The 15,871-nt window shown below is 33.5% G+C and overlaps 1 protein-coding gene across 16 annotated transcripts in view; it reads left to right on the top strand.

Moving 5' to 3' along the window:
• LOC134843976 (potassium channel subfamily T member 1-like) overlaps nucleotides 1–15,871 on the top strand; it is a 154,575-nt gene that overhangs the window by 83,278 nt on the left and 55,426 nt on the right. The window lies entirely within an intron of this gene.

Here is a 15,871-nt window from a genome sequence, read left to right as displayed (position 1 = left end):
ACACTAAGATGACAGAAATCTTAATGATGACCTTAACACCACAATTAAGGAAAATAGCAATAAAAAAGAGAGCATCCCATCCTTCTTCAATTCGAGAACCCGATTTAGATTTTAGAAAACTAGTAGACAAACTAGAACAAGCAGAAATCACGATGAAACTAGAAGAAACGGAGAATTTGAAATTACAATACGTTAACAAAATTGAAACGACTCCCACTAATATTAATAATATACAAGAATCAGAAACAGATCTCGTTGAAAAAATCACTGAAATACTCAATATTTACGAAAAGAACCCGAACTTTAAAGGCAAACCATCTTTCAAGAAATGGTGTAATTATTGCCGACGATACGGACATAGTATTTCCGAATGTAGACAAAAACAGCAAGATAGTCAAAATAAACCTCAAAAATACAAAGAACCAAATAAATCATTTTATCAATACATGAAAAAAGATCAAAATCTACCAAACAAAAATGTATACAGCAACAACAGTTCAGGAAAACCACTCCCGAACAATACAAGCTATACAAGAAATCAATCTCCATATAACTCAAGTTATAGAGGAAGATCACCAGAACGAAGAAACACGTATAATTCATCACAAAATCACTACAATAGACCGAATAGTCAAAATAACTACTCCAGATCAAATTCAAATACACAACGATTTGTTTCTAGATCTAATTCCCAATCAAGAAATAACTACTATCCAAACAACCAATCACGAAATTCATCATACAATAGGAATAGAAACTACTCCTATAATCGAAATAGAAGTTATTCAAACAACCGAAACCAGAATTACCCGAACAATCGATCAAGGAATAACTCATATAATAGATCGAACTATAACAGACAAAACAATAATTACCAAAACAGATCGCGAAATAATTCACAAAATCGACACCCAAGTTATAATAATCGTTATAGAAATTATTCCCAATCACCACACCGGAATAATAATCACTACAACAACTCTAATAATCGTCATAGAAGTAGTACACCTAAACATCAAAGACAAATCAATCAAGTACAAGCTAACCCAGAAACAACATCAGACCCCCCAGGTATTGATGACACAGTAACTGATACGTTACAACTCAATCAAATAAACTGTACATCATCAGATTCAGAAAGTGATACTGAAAACACTCTTGCTATCAATATGATAAAAGTCGAAAATGACTATGAATCTGTCATATATGAACAACCCTTTCCATCACACATATATGAAAATCAATCAGAATTTCTTCAAAATCATTACACTACACCCATAAATTCCACACCAACGACGCAAGAAACAAACGAGATTAACACTACAGATCAAACCAATAAAAATACCAAAACAAAATGCTTGAATACAAACCACATTTATCAAAATATACAAAAAGAACAACCCAAAGAAAAAATTTGGACAATACCATTTCTCTTAGAAAGCCCAAGAAATGAAGAATTTCAACCACCAGACCTTGAAATAGATTTTTTAATTGATTCAGGAGCAGAATCAAACATACTAAACATTCCCACATGGAATGAAATAAAAACTTTACACCCAAAGCTAACACCTCTTGAAACCTCCAGTAAGTTAGCGACAGCACAAGGATCAACATTGATAAACTACGGAAAAATCCAATTATTTCTCCTCCCTACCAGAACAATGGAGCAAAGCAAACTTCTAAACAAGCCATTTAAACAAATATTCCATATTACTGATATTAAATATAACATCATTGGTATACCATTTATTTCAAAGTATATACCAACAATTAACATACTAAATAGTAAAATATTAATCAAAGATAAATATACAAAAACAAAAGAAACATCATTAACATTTTTTCAAAGATTAAATAAACAACCACCATTCTTTTCAAAATTTTATCCGATATTTAACCAACAAAGAAAACACCTGAAACCACTATCAGGAAACATCTATAATTTTTCAATAAAACAAGTTCATCAATATGATAAAGAACAAAACAAACAAAAATTTTATATGTCAGATTTTGAATTCAAACCTATTCATAAATTTTTCAAAATTACAATCTCTTCAATAAAATATTTGAAAAATTCGAATTCAGATATTATTTCCTTACATGTTTATAACAACACACCTTACCAAGTAACATTACCTTTAGGACTTTTAGGATATTGTGAAACTAACGCTACAATATCACCAATACACGAAAAAGCCTATCGCGTAAATAATATACTCCAATTACTAGATATTTGCCAATCTACAATTCTTAATGAAGAATTATCTATAAATAATATAATAAGTAACGAAAACAGAAATACGGATTATTTCACAAAAACTCCATATTTCAAACCTACATTCAACATCAGTAACTACACAGAGGACCAACAGAAATTTTTAACAATGTTTAATTTCCAACATTCACAAATAACACAAGACGAATTCGAAAAGTTAGCCAAACAGCTAATTCAATATTCATCAGTCTATGCAACATCAAAATTCGATGTTGGCAAAATCAGTTCATCACTACATCTCCCATTAAAACCAGACGCAGTTTTCAAAAAACAAAGAGCAAGTAAAGTACCAATTCACTTACATGATAAAGTAAACAGATTACTCGATATTTTAGAACAGTACAATATTATATCACCAGTTAATAAAGAAGAACAACCAAGAGGCAACACATTCATCAACCCCGTTATCATTCTAGCTAAAGGAGAATCATTAAAAATCGTTCTCGATGCTAGATACCTCAATTCACTCATAGATGAATCAAAATGTAATTGGCCCATTGAACCAATACAAGTTATTTTAACAAAAATAAACGGCAAATACTTCACAACCGCCGACATGAATAGTGCATACAATCAAATGCCACTAGATGAACAATCACGACGTTTAACACAATTTGTTATCGGAAACCAACAATATGAATTCAACCGCTTATTCTATGGAATATCCATAGGACCAGCAGCATTTTCAGCCTTTATGAGCAAAATTTTTAGACCACTAATACTCAAGAAAAACGCAATCACCTATTTAGACGATGTTTTTATGCAATCACAATCAAAAGACGAAATGTTCAAAGTTTTAGAAACATATCACCAAATACTTCAGAATGAAAATCTGAAGGCCGCCCCCGATAAATCACATTTCTTTTTGACAAGAGTTAAATTCTTAGGACATAACATAGAAAGAAAAACAATCACTCCACTGAAATCACGCATTGACGCTATTCAAAAACTTCAACCACCAACAAATAAAAAGAAAATCCAAGAGTTCCTTGGAATGTTAAACTTTTTAAGTAAATATGTTTATAAAATGCAATTATATCTACGACCATTTTACAACATCCTTAGACAACAAAATAATTTTGAATGGAATACAGAACATCAAACGCGATTCGAAGAAATAAAGAAACTTTTAACTGAACAAATTTCAAACACAATTCCAGACCCTGATCAACCATTTTATGCAATGTGCGATGCTTCGAACTTTGGCATCGGCGCAGCATTATTACAATCACATAATGGTACAAATAAAATGAACCTAATATCAGCAAATTCTCGATTATTCACTCAAGCAGAGCTACGACTCTCAACTCTAATGAGAGAATGTACAGCCATAATATATACACTTACAGAATATGAATTTCTGATACTTGGATCAAAACATCCCACAGTTTTATTCACAGACCACAAACCAATCATCTTTCTTTTTACACAGAAATCTAACCCAAACCACCGAGTTTACAGATTTCAACTAATTCTAATGAAGTTTCCAAACTTACATATAGTTTGGACTGCAGGAAAAAATCTTGCATTACCAGACACCTTAAGTCGAAATACACCACCTGAATTACTTACACGAAAAACAACAGTTGAAATACCCAAAAACATAAAATTCTACCTTGCAGAAAACGAAACATCACCTCGATTAGAATGCAAATATGCAGTTAAAACTGATATTGAACAATCACAAATAAATAATTTACAACATTTCCCACTTTATTTAGATTGTCAAAATAATCATTATGAAGTTGACCTACTTGGAACATCAACTTTTAAACCAATTCCATATTCTCAATGGATAAAAAATAACACCCAACAAAAACGAACAAAACAACACCTACCTAAAAAAGACCATTTTCCACTAATTGAAAAAGAAGATTTAACTGATAAAATAAATTTATCAGGACCACAAACAAATGATTCAAAATACACAATAAATCAAGTTTTTGACCTTCACGACCCACTTGATACAATACCCTTATCTAAATTCGAAGTTGAAAACATTTTTCTCCCCCCAACAGATACGATTACAATTTCAACACTGAAACAATATCAAAACCTTGACCCGATAATTCGACAACTAAAATCATGGCACAAATATAAAACTAAACCTATCAAAGCAGATTCAACCATTCTAGGAAACAAAACACTCCTCCGATACTTTCGCAAATTTAACAACACAACAATCAATGAAACTACAGACCTTTTAGAATACAATTTAAACGAATCCACAGTTCCCTGTCTCCCTATAAGTATGATTCTTATAGCTTTTAATATTTCACATACACAAAATATTAAAGGACACTCTGGATCAGAAAAAACATATTCAAATTTTATACAAAATTTTTACTTCCCAAATGCACCAATTTGGATAAAAGTACTATGCAATGACTGTATAGTATGTCAACTAAATAAACCTTACCCAAATCAAAAACAAATAGCACAAAAACAAGATTTTAAAGGACAAAGTTTATACTTTAATCATCGTATCTCATTTGATACTAAAGGACCAATTTCACCCTCATCAGAAGGAAACTCCTACATTATGGTAATTGTTGACGCATTTACACATTATGTAGCACTTAATCCAGTACCACATTGTAACGCTTATTACGCATACACAACACTCTATGAACACTGGATAGCAAAATTTGGACTACCAGAAATTTTAGTTACAGACAATGGTACAGAATTCATAAATAATGAAATAATAACACTATGTCATTTATACAACATTAAACACAAACCACGTACATCTCATGCACCTTGGACAAACGGTTTAGTCGAAGGTATGAACCGTTCATTACAAGAATATCTTAGATGTATCATCAACGGAAATGATACAAAATATACCGAATGGTCAGCAGATGTAAAATTATTTCCCTTAGCATATAATTCACAAATTACGACAACTTTAGGAATGTCACCATACGAAATGGTTTTTAACCAAAAGCCACGCAAACCAATAATGTTTACAGCAAATTCACATAAAAACGCACAAGGTTATTGTCAACCAAATAAAGACTCAATTTGTTATAACCTACCTTTACATACACACGATGAAGATCATTTTCATCACCCACAAATTCTTAAATTAGCCTCCGGTACACACACCGAATGGATTTTAAATAGAGATAAAAAACACAATGAAATTTATCAAAAAATAACAAAAAAGTTATTACAAAGACAAAATATTAATGAACAAATCAATTCACGTTTTACACCAGCTTCCGATTTAAAAATTGGAACATTTGTTTTAATACCTAATTTTAATACTCACAAAGGAATTTCTAAAAAATTACAACCCCTCCGAAAAGGACCCTATCAAATAATTGCAAAACCCACAGATGTCACATATAAAATTATCGACTCAAACAAAAAAGAAATCGTTCAACATCGAAACAACCTATTACCTTATTACCCAAAAGAATACGCACTCCGCGAATTAATTCAATTATATTCTTTCACAGGATTAAAAATCATTCAAAATGAACCACATCTAAAAAACACAGAACAAAATGATAACCCCACCGAAACTCAAAACACAAAACCAACCGCCACCAAAAACAATACACAAAATCATAAAGAATCTCCAAAACAAAGAAAAAATAGAAAAATGACAGAACAAATAATACCCCAAGAAGAAATAGACAAATCAGAACATAGAAAGACAACAAGACTCCGAAATCAACCACGTAAAAACTACAAAATGTTCATCCCCCAATCTAAAATATTAAAGAAAGTAGAATTTAAAAAGTAATTTTAACATTTTATACTTCACAATCTTGAAACCTCCGTAACATTTTTCATTTCCATTTTTCAAAATAACATGCTCACAAAGTACGCAATAATTCTAGTTCAAAATAGACCAATAGGATTCATCCAATCCGCCACTTTCTCTAACTCAAACTAAGATCAATTAGACGAATAATCTAGAACTCCAGGCACATCTCTAACTATGACTTTACAACCTCCAGGTCAAAAATAAGCAAACCACTCCAACTTGACAGCTAAAATAAATATCACCATAATACCGTACCCCTCCCTTATCTAATAACCCAAAGATCAACAATATTTCCCCAACTCAGACCACGAATACCCCCAAAACAAATTTGATAACTTAGCCTAAAGTCACAAAATGAAGATTTTAATTAGCCTAAAGTATAAAAATCTCACCATACCCCGGATCATTTGACAAACAAAAATAAAGAAAAAGACGACCTCCCAGTCACCATGAAAATTGCCCCCAACAATTTTTTACGAAACTCAATCCACTTGTCAAAAAACTAATAAATAATTCGACCACACTAGAAAATCGCCTCAAACAGCAAAAAAATATTCGACCAAGAGATCATTTCTTAAATGCTTTTCTCTCAAACAGTCGCTCAAATATTTATCAATTTTAAACATTTTTTTTCAATACTTCAAGCCTTTATAATATTTCTTTTTGATATCATTGAATCTTTTCTAATAATCATAATAATTTTTTGTAACATTTTTTTAATTTTCTACACAATAATTGAACTATTCCTCCAACTTTCCAAAACCCTTGAATATATCCACAGGTACGATTTTAACAACTTGTCTAAATGATACGAACAATTTTCAGTAGAACTGATATTTTTTTATTGTTTGTAATTTTCATAACATTTCTATTATCCCTCATTTTGACAATATGTAAATGTATAAAGAAAGCAATCATCACATTTGCCCTAGCAACAATTTTTCTAATTCTTTTTTTAGAAGAATATTATAATAAACATAAACCTTCCCACTAAAGTAACAATTTAAAAATCCATCAAAAATTGCTACCCAACAGTCACAGAATCAGTCTTCACCGACATCATCCCAAGATAATCCAACACCACCTTCAACTACTCAAAACCCTCAAACATCTACACGAATTTCTTTTCAAGACAATCCATACACTTTTGAAGAACGGCACGCTCGTTTATCTGAACCACTAGAACCAGTTCAACGACAAGCATCCCTAAGTGAACCAACATATAATCTTTACCCAACACTACCACAAGAACTAAGTAGAATACGAAACCTTAGTCAAAACCAAAACACAGCAGAAATAAATAGACAAATTATACATCCTCGACGAAATAGAAATTTTCAAACTCCCCGAGTTCATTTTGATATACCTCAATCCCCAACACAAACCACTCCAGAAAACACCACTGGTATCACACCAGAAACTCCTACACTTTTTTCACAACGAAGCACTTCCAGTCTACCTTCAGACTACTTAGGTTCAACACCAACATCTGAACAGATACGTGAAAATCCCTTTAACCCCCCAAACCTAACATCACGACTACCATATTGGACTACAAATTCATTCACACAAGGTGAACCAAATTTAGTCAATGACCCCATAGATATTTCTACGGATACAACAACATCCTCATCACTACCAGAAACATTATCACTACCATCAACACCATCAATAAGTCAATTTTCACCACTACCCTTTAACTTAAATTTTCCAAATAATCTCGACGCCAGATATCGAGAACAATCATCTATAAATATTCCTTTAAGATTAGATTGGAATACATTCACAGCACCTCCACCATTATTTGGACAACATCAAGAAAGTAACCGCCTTCATAACTGGGCACTTAATAGATTACAATATCGTCAAGATATTCACAACGATATCCGTGATCACAATATTCAAATACTCCAACAAAACAGTTTACAATTAAAGTTTGAAATCACAGTTAAGTTAAATAATATTACCCAACATCCCTACCCATTAAATCCACCTAACATAACAGCTCAATCACTACCACCACCGTTTATAACTACTGAAGTAATATACAAATACGACAGATACACCAAAAACACAATTGGTTACATTACATTTTATAATCCATACTCAGGATTATCATACACATGTATATTCTAAAATTATTAATTTTTCTCCAAACCCTTTTTCTAATAACCTCAAATCAAAACATAAACCCTTCCCCTCGTACAGGACCACAAGATTTATTAGTAACACATTACGATTGCGAAGAAAATGAACAAAAAACACTACATAAATATGCAATCAATCAGGTATCACAATGTGAAACAGAACCACAAGCTATAGAAACCACAGATATAATAGCAACACTCTATTCAAAAGCCCGAGCTACAACAGTTACAGGTTATAAATTCACAGCAACATTTTCCGAAAAGAAAGTACATTGTTCACAAGTCTCGAACGGAAACAAAAACCGACTTGACCATGAATCATTCTACCAAAGTAATATAGAACGTCTTTTACATCTCAATCCTGACGATTGTAAAAATGAATTACTTAGACTAAACATCACACAAAATAAAAACTCCCAAAGAAAATTAGTTAATTTTCAAGTTTTTTCAGACTCTGTACATCAATCACAACTTGAAAGACACCAAGGACATATAAAACTAGACGAAAAATACCCGTATAACGGCGCACACGGACGATTAACCTATGACCTACACGATAAACATTGGATACCACACATTGGTATAAATAACCCATCAAACTGCAAAGCAGACACGAAAAATAAAGGATACCAAGAAATAATGTTTTTCGATTGGAAAATACAACTCGAAAAAATACAACTCACACGAGATTTATCTGATAATACAATGATCTATCAAGGAATCCGACTACCTTGTAAAAACGATCAAGGATATTGCGACCCTACAACAAGAACACAAGCAACAATTGTTTGGTTCCCCGAAGACACATGTACAACATTTCAAGTAGCAAAAATACACGCTCGTATGATAAAATTTCACGAAAAATATTTCATACAATCAATTCCATATGAACAAGTCCATCCATCACGCAAACTAAGTTCCGATTTTAGAAACATAGACAATATAGAAAATAAATTGACACGTTTTCAAATATATCAAGAAACAGAACTTGCATGTAAATACAGGAATCCACTTCACAGAACACAATACTCTGAAATATTAGTTGAATATGAAAAAGGATTCGACATGACCACTGGTAAAGTAAAAATCGACCCATACGCCACAGGTCATCCTCTAAACGAAGGAACATCCTATATACCAGTTAATTTTCAAAAAAGCAACGGACAACCTGGTGGACATCTAAAACCTTATGACACCAGAAGCACACGCTTACAAGAATTATCACTAATGAATACTACATATTTTGGTAATATCCACTATGATATTCATTTGGATATGAAACTAGACTATACAATTAGCCGCATTTTTCAAGAAATGTCACTCTCCGAATTAGAAACACTACATCAACTATGCGAATTAGAACGAACACAAATACTACAATCACTTGCACTAGCAGTATTAAAAATACCCTACGCAGGATACTTATTATCAGGAAACAGATCAAATTTTTTAGACTACGAAGGAAACATTTTATGGTTTTATACTTGTACTAAAAAAGTATCACCACTATACGTTTTTGAAGATAAACGATGTTATAAAAGAATCCCTATCTTTTATAAGAATAAAGTACATTTCGTGGATACACTTTCACGAAGAACCTATTTCTGGGATACCGCAGTCCCATGTGGATCAGAAAATAGCCACAATGTAGTACAACTAAACCCTGATGAAAACAAATATTATCTTCTCACTCCATATCCCACATTAATGCAATCACTCAAAAAATTTTCACCAGAAAGCATTCGCGCTATTGCTCGAAACCCAAATATAGACTTACAATCAATAGGAATCTATTCAAAATCAGATATTCAACATCACATTAGAACACAACAATTCCAAGAATTATTAACACAAATGGACACTATACAAAGACAATCAATAGACCAAAATTTACGCAAACTTGCAGAAACTGCAGGATTTGCCGATATCTACACGCAAGACTATAGCGGATATTTTAAAGACATTAAAGATTATATATATCTAAACGGCGAAAAATACCGTCCCCAAGATATATCACCAATTAACATTTTTAACTTTGTTACACTCAAAAATGAGATCCTAGATTTTCTAGGATGGCCCTACTACATCTTAGAAAAATTGACTATTTTATACGCAATGTTTAACTTTATTGGATTTCTTTTCTCACTCTTAAAAGGAATCTACAATACATGTGCTATACACACACAAGTAAACAGACAAGCAAGCGTAGCACGCATACTTTTTGCAGGATTTTTTGGAATTTTTTCCACATCTATAAACAAAATTCTTTTAGACGCACAAATAAAAGAATATAACACAAAAATAACAACACGACAAAATACATACGACGAAGAACATAACAATGTCGACCCACAGCCAACGGCACCACAATTACCACCCCTACCAAATAACCATCCACTATCCCTAGTCCCACGAAATTTTAGAAATTTAGCAATCACACATAATCCAAACTTTAGACTCACCACATCACAAAGTCCCGTCCAACATATAATGACACATCAATCACAAGATGATAATACTTACGAACAAATTATTGAACAACCACATACCACCGCTTTTCAATCTCAAAATAATAATTTTTTTAGCCCCCGATGAGCCGCCAACTTGGATCACTCCATCGATCAAATTCCCATCCAACCAACCTTACCTCTTCAATCCCAATAATACCACTTTTTGCTTTTCCGCCACCCGATTTTCCATCTAGCAATGTAACATCAGGCATGAATTCCGACACTAACTCACAAATTTCAGTTTTATACTCCATTTCACAGCTAAATAACCCGAATATTGAAACCCCCGACGAATTTGCCGACTCAGAACCATCTCCATCCAATAATTTTCATAACCCTTCTCAGTTTTCTCAACCTCCTTTTCAACCCATATTGTCAAATAACCCTGACCCCATCACTCCTACACCCTCTTATGCTTCCCAAGTTACCCCAACCTACTCCTCATACCATTCTGACCAATCATCTCCAGACACCCCCCGAATCTCCCCAGAGCTAGACAATTTTATTACCCTCCAACAACAACCCTACCACCTTAACACCCCGACCATAAACCAAATCTCCTCCACTACAAATTCATCCAATCCCCCTACACCCTCTTCAAATTATACTGAATCATTAGCACCATCATCCACATCAACTGAATCCTCACTCAACACTAATAGAGCTTACCGCACTTTTAAAAGAAAGCTCCCCAACCATCCTTTCCCAGCAAAACCAGGAACAGCCCGTGAATACATCAACCACCCCCAGCATACTAACACTAGAGAATTTTTAGCTATCACTTTACCCTCATTTCCACAATACACCTTAAACACCCCTCATGACGCTAACGAAACACGCAACTTTGTAGACGAATACGTTTTAATGCCCACTCTCTCTTGGACCTCATACTATCATTTCACTAACCCTCTTTGCTTACCTTTAACCAACACATCCATCGATATAGACCGAAACAAAGACATGCTATATCGACTAACTACACCACTCACCGCTAGACAATTTACTTACGTAGGATATAAAAAATCACTAAAAATACACACTGCACCTAGAGCTAATGAATATACACTAGAATACTACGATCACAACATCATCAGAGCTAACCAAGATCAATTCTTAGACGACGATCGCTTCGCTAACCCACAAATCACCGAGAAATTTTTCATCAAGACACTATATGTATTTACACTAAACATCTTCGACCGAAAGTTTGATCACATTATTTCAGAAGCACTAACAAGCACACAAGCGTACGAAAGTTTTAAAGAACGCTTCCAAATCTTTTCACTAACCTTTCATTTCCTTGCACCACACGAAAGAGATTTACACTGCTCACACGATATTATGTTGCGAACTAAACAAACACATACATACAGTTACTATCGTTTCATCCAAAATCACTTTGACCTCCACACACCCTCTAGACAACCACACCATCGCTTTCAATTCATCAATTCAAAATACACTTCACCGTATTTCCTAAATTTCACATATTGTATTAAAGATACTAACCTTCATGGTATTCTTCGTAACTATGACCCCATAACCCAAATGTACATTTTCTGCCCCATCACCAAGACCTTCAACGCCGAAGAATCCCGACCCTTCCTTATCCCGCACGAGTTTGTACAGCCTATAGAAATCCCCATTTTAGAATTCATCCACAACACTAAATTTAACCACAAATTATATAACTTAATCCAAAACACACCTTATGAGTTTGCAGTAGGCACTGAAGAACTAACCATTATTAAGGCACTTCAATTGCTTTGGCCACTGCTTCAAACTAAAAATATCATCCGCATCTTAGCTAAACTACTAACAACTTCAGAACTAGTTCACGATATCTTTCCCCACGGTTTTTTCCCCGACGACTAACAGGTAAGTATGAATTAAATGAATATTACTAACTAATTAAAATATTAAAAAACTCACCATTCTTTATTCATGTTTTCTTTAGATTTTTAGCCTTCATCTTCGATCATCTGAAAAATTCACAAAAGAAAAATAAAAAATAGCAAACTTCTTCAAAACTGTTTAAGACCCTTTTAACTTTTGCACCAACAATTAAATAAATATAATACCAATGCAGTAAATTAATTTATAAAATTTTCCTCCAAAGCAGTAAATCTACATATGATGAAAATTTGTATCTTAAAATTCCCCCATTACTAGCAGTAAATTTCCAAATTCTATGCAGTAAATTAATAAAATGCAATTGCAGTACTAACCTTTTGATATTTTCATTCATTCGCACAGAAATTCTATCCACACTCACACAACTCGCCCACGAAGAATTGTTTAAAATAATGAATTTCAGTTTCAAGTTTTCACACTCAACAACTCTAACATATAATAACAAGTTTCAAACTTTCCTTTAACCCGGTTGGAAAGGAATCATATACTAAACAAAACTAACCAACGCAGCTTACTAAATACCACAAATCATAAAATAACAGCATGACTAAGAAAAGGAAACCAACGGTACCCAAACCGGACTAACCCAGTTTAAAACTGGATAATTTATTCTTTTGAAGACTATTACAAAGTCTTAGAAAGAAATAATAAAACACAAAAAAGTCGAAAGACAAACCCATACCACAAACAATTTGCTTTTTGAACAAAGTACATAACCAACAAGACATAAGTAAAACCACAACAAACCCAACATAAAATGTTGTCACATAACAGGACTCCTCATAAAAATCGCATGAAATCATACTCCCACACCTGGCCTAACCCACCAGGAAAGGACGTCCTGAGCATGCTCTATAGCCGGCCTAACCCACCGCGCTACATCCACGCTTTGTGACCACACCTTTATTTTTAATAAGAGCTACTCAAGGGTGAGTAACTCTTCAAAATAACCGAACTAAAACAAAAAGCTTTTGTGAAAACAACTAACTAAAATCATTATTAAAAAATATATTAAACTAATAAAAGATTTATAAAATGTAAAATTACATGATGCAATATATAGATCAGAATACAACACCAAGGACGAACATCAAAAGACAAGACGACCTCACTACACTCGAGAGAGAATGACCAACTACAATCGATATGCCGCTCACAATCACAACTCAAAGGATTTAGAGTACGACTTGACTTCGCAGAAAAGGACTTCATTGAACTAGACCAATGACCACCTCGATGTTCAAGTATACGTACAGATCCGAGTAACCAGGCATCCCCTCCACGCACAATCTCCACGCCATTCCCGAGCTAGATCAAACACAAAAGAAGTTCTCTCCGAAGAACAGAAAAACCTGACATAGCCAACCATTCTGAAACCAGAATTGATGCTGTTGCAGAGACTCAGTCGTTGTCACAAGAAGAACACAACGTCTTGTGTCCTCAATTCCAGATCCCTGGAACTTCCTTAACAAAAAGGAAACAAAAGAAAAATGATGTTCACCAAATACCAACGTCCATCATCCATCCTTGAACTACAGAAGAACTGTTCTAAAAAATTCTGTAAAACCCGGATGGGTGGAACCTGATCTAAACTATATTTTATGATTGGATAAATTAAATGTTTTACCAATGTAAAGTATTTAATATTAACCAATCATGATCCATCTAACTAACAACCCACTTATTTGTAAGTGCTGAAGTTACTTGTAATTTCAGCACCAGAGAGATTTGAATTTAACTTAGAAATTAGTTGGACTCTCCCGAGCACTTCAGCAGCCGCAATAAACCAGTATACCCTAGATCTATTGAGCCTAGCAGAGACTAGTTAAACAACCTGAGACTAGATAGTATAAGAGTAAGATTAGGATCGGTATTAGACTAAGAAGTTGCACGAATCTATCCGGCCGAAAATAAGATAGCGTGACGAGCAGACGGTGTACCCTATCCGAAATTACTCTATGAGTTATACACCCCAGACTTAACTCATATTCTTAACAAAAAACTTTATATCCTCTGAAAAAATCCACAGCTGAAAATTAAAAAGATATTTCACCCGTATATATTTTTCTAAAAGTATAATCTTTTGAACTTGGATCGAAACATTTACTGACCATAATATTTCAAATAGGGATAAATAGCGGGCAATTTATTTCAACCTATTACAGTGTAAAAGGCACATAAAATCATTTCAAATTGAATTCAGACAAGCAATTTGCCCTTACTACCAACTTGTCAAATGACCTCTTCATATTTTTTTTAAATTACTAACCGTAACTGTTCATCGCGCAGTGAATGAATGCATAAAATTACCAGCTAATGAACTGGTAAAGACAATCTCCCAATTTTTTATGGATGGGTTTTAACTATTTGCTGATGGTATTAAAAAGCTAAAACATATTAAATTGAGAAAATCTTTTGTTTGATAACATCATTTTCTTACATACAGCTATTACATTTAGTTAATAAAAATTCCTCAAGAATACTTGACCTTTGATCAATTGACACTTGATACCTCTTAATGTCTTATTATATTTGTTACCTGTCACCTTTTTTGTAGTCTATAAATGCTAGCACAAAAATTATGCACTATCAGACATTACTTCGTGTTTAGGAAAAGTCACCAATTTCAAATTCAGCAATTATTGCAACTTCGGCTCTTCTGATATTTGAAAAAACCTTGATTTCAGAATACCTCAAATGAAGATGAAAAAAAAATGAAGTTAGTCAAGAATATTGCATGCGTGTACTTTAGTCGTCTAATGAAAATGAACTTCAAAGGAAACCTAGAATTCACTGACTTCCAATTTTCACACGTTTTTTGCTCTTTACCTCAAATAGACAGCCAAAAAGAAATTTTAAAAACGTTGTCCTGCTATCTATCATCATGTCAAAAACTAAATTGTTTGGTTTATCTATTTGGTAGGAGTAGAGAAACACAAAAAAACCACACACACACCCCCCCCCCCCCCCCCCCACACACACACACACACACACACAAAAGATTAATTAGAGTACAGATAGATCTGCTAAAAGTCAAACCAAAAAATGTTCTAGTTCGTTTTGACACCAAGATATTTTGAAGTTTTTGGAATGTAAATCACCACAAATTGGGCTTTGATATGATGCCACAGTTGACCCTTCCTTCAAATTCATTTGAGGTTATCAGCATCAGTCGAAAAGAACACCATACAGCGACATGGTTGGAAAAACGAAAAATTCAAATGAAATGATCATTTGCGGCAAA

This window comes from Symsagittifera roscoffensis, chromosome 4 (genome assembly GCF_963678635.1).
Source record: "Symsagittifera roscoffensis chromosome 4, txSymRosc1.1, whole genome shotgun sequence".
NCBI lineage: Eukaryota > Metazoa > Xenacoelomorpha > Acoela > Convolutidae > Symsagittifera > Symsagittifera roscoffensis.
Note: the sequence above shows the minus strand (reverse complement) of the source record. Positions and strands in the feature narration are given on the sequence as shown.